Source organism: Tenrec ecaudatus, chromosome 7 (genome assembly GCF_050624435.1).
Source record: "Tenrec ecaudatus isolate mTenEca1 chromosome 7, mTenEca1.hap1, whole genome shotgun sequence".
Taxonomy (NCBI): domain Eukaryota; kingdom Metazoa; phylum Chordata; class Mammalia; order Afrosoricida; family Tenrecidae; genus Tenrec; species Tenrec ecaudatus.
This window is the reverse complement of record NC_134536.1, coordinates 165,118,629-165,124,971: the sequence shown is the minus strand read 5'-3', so window position 1 is coordinate 165,124,971 and position 6,343 is coordinate 165,118,629. Positions and strand designations below refer to the sequence as shown.

Here is a 6,343-nt window from a genome sequence, read left to right as displayed (position 1 = left end):
CTTAAAATTGACTTTGAGTATTTCCCTGTCTCTCTGGCATGAAACTCAGTAACTGCCAGTTGGTTCCCCTTTGTTACATTGGCACGTGGGAAACGGGTTTCCTCACCCAGAGCTGCCGTTGGTGGGCATCTGCTGTGCACTATTCTTCTGAGAAGCCTTTCATGGGCTTGGACTTATCCTCAGAGACTGGCCACACCGCTCAGTGTCCCAGGCCCAGGTCCATCTCCACCCTGCCTTGCATTGGAGACTTGCAGAGATGCAAACCCAGCATGGGTTCAGTACCTGCCTGGGGGGCTTCCCGTGATCCCTTGGGACCGTGGGCAAGGGGAACTGACTGGAATGCGGAACTCTTGCCTTGAGCAATGAAGGCTCTTGTGTCGGAGCAGGAATCTCGTGGAATGGTGGCGGGGTGGCGGAGCAGGAATCTTGTGGGATGGTGGCGGGCTAACTTGTTAGCTGGCAGGTGAGGTAAACTGCTCAGCCCCTTCCCAGCGCTTGACTGGATCAAAACTCAGGCTCTGGGCTCGGCTCCCTTACTTTGGACACCGCCTCAGAAGAGATCCGTCACTAGGAAAAGGAGATGGTGTTTGGATCCGTCACTAGGAAAAGGAGAAGGCGTTTGGTTAGACAGAGGGTGGTGACAGCAGGGGGAACCCCGGGGAGATGGATCCACACAGTAGTTACTTACAGACACGGACTCAGACACCCCACAGGTGACGACGCTGGCTCAGGACCGGGTGACATTTTGAGCGAGGTCTCCAGGCGTGGCCGACTCTCTGACAAGGAAGAACAGTGACGTCAGTGGCCCGGTCATGCCTGTGCCGACACCAACCCTTCCTAAGTGTGCAGAGCCCTGTCTCTAAGGTAGGGGGCAGAAGCACTCTCCCCTAGGCTCCCCCGCATCTGGGGCACAGGCTAGTGGCCTAACTCACTCACCCCTTAAACTGGGTGGCATCAGCAGTAAGGTTTCGTTCGCGTCCCTAAAATGATTGATTTACAACCTCTGTCTGTCTGTCTGTCTGTCTGCCTCTCGTCCCTCTCATTAGAGGCTTGCCAGTTTAATAGGTCTTCTTGCGGAATCGACGGTGACCTTATTGATCGTCCCTCATATGCTGCTTCCTCTCTCAGCTTGTTATTTCCTGCCTGCTGCTTTCCGCAGGTTGATTCAGTTGCTCTTCCAACCGGCCAGTCGGGCCGTTGTTGTGCTAATTTTCAACCTTTAAAACCCTTTTCTTCATAGGAAATCTTCAAAGTCCTGTCAATGTTGTACACGGACATCACGGTTCCGTTGAAATTTGGCAAGGGCTCAAGAGCCACGGGGGTGCGGGGGGTGGGGATCAGCGACTGCCGTAGTAGACTGCCTGTCAGGGAGCCAATTCTGCCTCACAGTCACCCCTGGGGCCGCTCCTGAGGTTTCCAGGGTCTTCCCAGGAGCGGGCATCGCCCTCCAGTGGCTGGTGGGTCCTCGGCCTTCCTTATTTTCTAAGCTTTTGTTTTTAATTGCTGGATGCCATCAGAACAGTTCTCTTCTGCCTTATAGGCTTCCTGTGCATTGGAAAAGGCTCGATGGAAGTGAAGTTTTTTATTTTTAAATATTTTATTAGGGGCTCATACAACTCTTATCACAATCCATACACACATCAGCTGTGTAAAGCACATCTGTACATTCATTGCCCTCATCATTCTCAAAGCATTTGCTCTCCACTTGAGGCAGTGAAGTTTTGTGTGTGTGTGTTTTTTAAATTTTAGAAGGGAACTATAAAAATTTCATATCCTAAATAATGTCCTGCTAAAACAAAATTTAAATAATTAAAAAGCTTTTAAATGTAAATAAATAAATAACATTTTAGAACAATACATATTCTCTCATGGTTCGGTGCAGACGCTTGCACACGTCGCTTAGATGAAGAAGTTTGTCAGTTTTGCCGCTTACATCCTCTCGGTCGTTGGGGCCTTTTGGGGGGTTCTTGATTCATTAATAAATTGGACTGGCTGTGTCGAAGCGTTGCCCTGTGCTGATGGGGTTTTTCGCTCCTTCCCGCGATTCTGCCCCTTTGTCGCTCCGTGCACTTGGGGGCTATCCCATTAGTGGTCAGAGAGCTGGTACAGGCTTTCCTCAGCTCTGACTGTCATCCTTATGTAACAACTCCCTCTGTCCCCAACGCCGCTTTTTGTCTGAAGGCTGATCTTGTCGGATATTAATAAGCGTATGCTAAGTGCTCTCTCTGTGTGTGTGTGAACGAATGTGTGGAGAGGCTAATGCTTGCCTGCCATGTCTTTCCCCCATCCTTTTCCAAGCTTTCTGTCTCTTATACTTCAAGTGTGTCTTTTGTAAATAGTCTGTAATGGTGTGGCAGTTACATAATCTCCTGTCAACTGGCGGAGGGGTGGAGTCTAGCCTGTCAATCAGGTCATAGCCTACGAGGCCTCTGCATGGGCATGGCCTCCTCCTGAGGATTCTGGGAGTGCCTATCTTCCTCCCAGGAGGCCAGAAGCACAATCTTTCTGCTGACAAGACACGTGGGGAGCCAAGCTGATGGAGCCAGAGCCCTGGAGCTGGAGGAGCCACGTGGAGGCCCAGGCCAGCACTGAGATGCTTCCACCGCCACTGGATCCACAAGGCTCCCCACCCACTGGCCCGTGATCTTTCTGCATTTGGCATTATTGCGTGACTGCATGAGTCTGCAGAGGAATTTATAGACTGGTATCGGACATATGGGCTAATGTCAGACTTATGGACTTGATCTGGACTGGGCTGGGATGTTTCTCAATGTACAATTGCTCTTTGTTATGCAGTTAGTGCTCTCTTACCCACAGATGAGTGTCTCCCTGGATTTGTTTCTCTAGTCCACCCAGACTAACACTAATGGGGTTAAAAAAAAATCTATGGGTTTAATCAATTTACATTTTTCAAAAATTGAAAGTATCTATTTTGTTGTTGTTGTTAATAAATCATTTTGGGGGGGCTCTTACTGCTTTTACAACAATCCATACATCAATTGTATCAAGCACATTTGTACATATGTTGCCATCAACATTTCAAAACACTTTCTTCCTGCTTGAGCCTTTGGTATCAGCTCCTCTTTTTCCTCCGCTCCCTCCTCCACCCTCCTTGCGAACCCTTGATAATTTTTAAAATCGTTTTATTAGGGGCTCATACAACTCTTATCACAATCCACACATATGTCAATTGTGTAAAGCACATTTGTACATTCATTGCCCTCATCATTCTCAAAATGTTTGCTCTTCACTTAAGCCCCTGGCATCAACTCCTCATTTTTCCCCTCCCTCCCCACTCCTTCCTCCCTCATGAAGTTTTGATAATTTATAAATTACTATTTTGTCATATCTTGCTCTGTCAGACATCTCCCTTCACCCACTTTTCTGTTGTCTGTCCCCCAAGGAGGAGATCACATGTAGATCCTTGTAATTGGTCCCCCCTTTTCAACCCACCCTCCCTCTACCCTCCCAGTATTGCCACTCACACCACTGGTCCTGAAGGGATCATCTGTCCTGGATTCCCTGTGTTCCCAGTTCCTATCTGTACCAGTGTACATCCTCTGGTCTAGCCAGACTTGCAAGGTAGAATTGGGATCATGATAGTGGGGGGGGGGGGAGGAGGAAGCATTTAGGAACTAGAGGAAAGCTGTATTTTTTCATCATTGCTACATCGCTCCCTGACCGGCTCGTCTCCTCCCCAAGAACTCTTGATAATTTATAAATTACTTTTCCTTCACCCACATTTCTGTTGTTCATTCTCTGGGGAGGAGGTTACATGTCAATCATTGCGATTGGTTCCCCCTTCTCCCCCCTTCTTCCCCTACCTTACCTGCTACTCTCCTGATATTGCTACTCTCATTATTGGTTCCAAGGAGTTTATCTGTCCTGGATTCTGTATGTGGAGAGCTGTTATCTGTACCAGTGGACATGCTTTGGTCCCTCCAGATTTGTAAGATAGAACTGGGTCGTGATAGTCCAGGGTGGGGGTGGGGGGAGGAAGCATTAAAGAACTAGAGGAATGATGTGTGTTTTGTCGGTGCTATACTGCACCCTGGCTGGCTCATCCATTTCTTGTGACCCTTCTGTGAGGGGATGTCCAATTGTCTACAGATGGGCTATAGGTCTCCACTCCGGCTCCCCTAATTCGCATCAGAATGGTGAAAGTATCTATTTTATCATCACCAAAAATATACATCAAAACAGTTACTAACTCAGCTTAAAAAGAATTAATTTTTAATTTTTTCCCTAAGTCAGCTTTTTAAAATATGGAACGCTTCTCGAGTGTCCGTGTCCCCTGGGGCAGTGGTCCTGCTGACCTTCCCTGTGTCTTTCCGATTCTGGTGTACGTGCCCCCGCAGCGAGCACTGCATGGCGTCATCATTGTTTGCAAGTACAATGCAGCGACATCGTCGAGAGCCAGCATGTCATACAAACCACTGCGCCCCAAGCCAGCGCTCTCTCCTCCCTTCCCCCTCCGTTGTCGCTGGGTCCCTGACTCTGTTCTGACCCATAGCGACCCTGTGTACAAGAGAACAAAGTACCGCTTGGTTCTGCGCCATCCCCACAGGTGTTTGCCACGTTTGCGCCTGTGGCACAATGGCTACACGTGGGGCTGCTACCCATCAGGTCCGCAGTTGGATACCACCAGCCGCTGTGCGGGAGACATACAGACTTCCTGTCCCCGTGATGAGTCGCAGCCTCGGAGACTCACAGGGGCAGGTCTCCCCGGGCCTCGCTGGGCGCTATGAGCCGGCATCGCTTGATGGCCGCGCGGTTGGCAGTGTTGGCTTTGGAGCCCGTGTTTGCAGCCCCCGTGTCGGTTCCCCTTCTTGGGGTCTCCCACTTTTCCACCAGCTCTCTCCCAAGCACGAAGCCGTTCTGAGGGACCGGTTGGGTCTCGATTGCATGTGATTGTGACCCTGCCACATTTGCTCTGGGGTGGCGGCCTCATCTGACTCAGCATGGTGCCTCAGGTGCTGGGGCTTGCGCCAGGACTTGGATTCTCAGCGGCATGACTGTGCGGTATTCGTTTACCCAGACATCTGGAGATGGTGATCCAGGGGGTTCCCAGTTGTTGGCTATTGTGAAGACGGCTGTCGTTCTGAAACCTCAATTTTTAATGACTCGATTCCACCATTTAATTTCCAATTTTATGCTCCCTTCTTCAGGCATCTTACCTTTTTTGCACGGACTGAGATTTTGTTCTTTGGGATTTTTTTTTTGTGGGGGGGGGGGGGCGGTGTCCCTGATGCCCAGTTTTAAATTATCTATAGGTCTTTTGGGGGCCGTCCGAGAAATGTAAGGCTGCATCGGAAGCTCAATAGATGTCCAGGTCATCTGTCCACAAAGTGACGCCCCTCAGGAAGGAGCTCAATGCACGTACAGGTGAATGATCTGCTTCTGTGTCATTTTTGATGGGGCAGATACACAGCAGATCTGGCACTGATTCATCGTTTCTCTGGGTCCGATGGAGTGGCCTTGATCTCGTTCCTCAGTCTGGGCAGCCTTCTTACCTCCTCTGTTAACATAACCGCTGCCCCCCAAGTTTCCTTCCCATTTCTCGAGTTGCTGTTGTCGAGGTGATTGCCTATCGATCGCGTTTATACAGGACACGGTGAGCCAGGCAGATGTTTGTTGTTCATGAAGCTAAACGACTAGTTTCAAGCCTCGGCCTGCTTCGAAGCCCGCTACCTTTTCCTGCCTGACTTGGTGGACTTGTGTTTTTAAAAAATTTCAGTATGTTGGGGGAGTGGGGAGGGAAGGAAAAAAGAGGACCTGATGCAAAGGGCTTAAGTGGAGAGCAAATGCTTTGAAAATGTACGGATGTGCTTTATACAATTGATGTATGTATATGTATGGATTGTGATAAGAGTTGTATGAGCCCCTAATACAATGTTTAAAAATTTTTTCAGTATGTTTTCAGTGAAAGTTTATATAGCAAATTAGGTTCTCATTTAATAATCTTTGGACAACTTGTTCCCTGATATTGGTACATTGGTTCCCTCCCTTTTCAAGCTGAAAATAATAATAATAAAAAGAACGGAACCAATGAAAACATGGGAAAACAAATGATCAAACAAATGGGCTAAAAGGGACAACCAATGGTAAGATGTTACATTTTAGCCCACTGTATCTGTGTTAATTCACTCACTGGTGTACTCTGCCTGAGGGCAGGGCCTTTTCACATCCTTGGTCACAGGGTCCCAGGGAATTCCATGAATCAGTGGAGGTGTGTTCCCCAAGGAGGTCTCTGCAAATGAATTTTGGGCTTTCACTGTTGTCCACGCCCTTCTGCAAAGCGCGTGATAAGAATCGAAGTACATTTCCCTCCTCTGATCTCGGA

The 6,343-nt window shown here is 48.7% G+C and overlaps 1 non-coding gene across 1 annotated transcript; it reads right to left on the bottom strand.

Moving 5' to 3' along the window:
• Positions 1-4,259: 4,259 nt before the first annotated feature.
• On the bottom strand, positions 4,260-4,365 carry LOC142453960 (U6 spliceosomal RNA). Its single transcript, XR_012785508.1, has one exon. It is a non-coding gene; the product is annotated as a U6 spliceosomal RNA (small nuclear RNA).
• Positions 4,366-6,343: the final 1,978 nt, after the last annotated feature.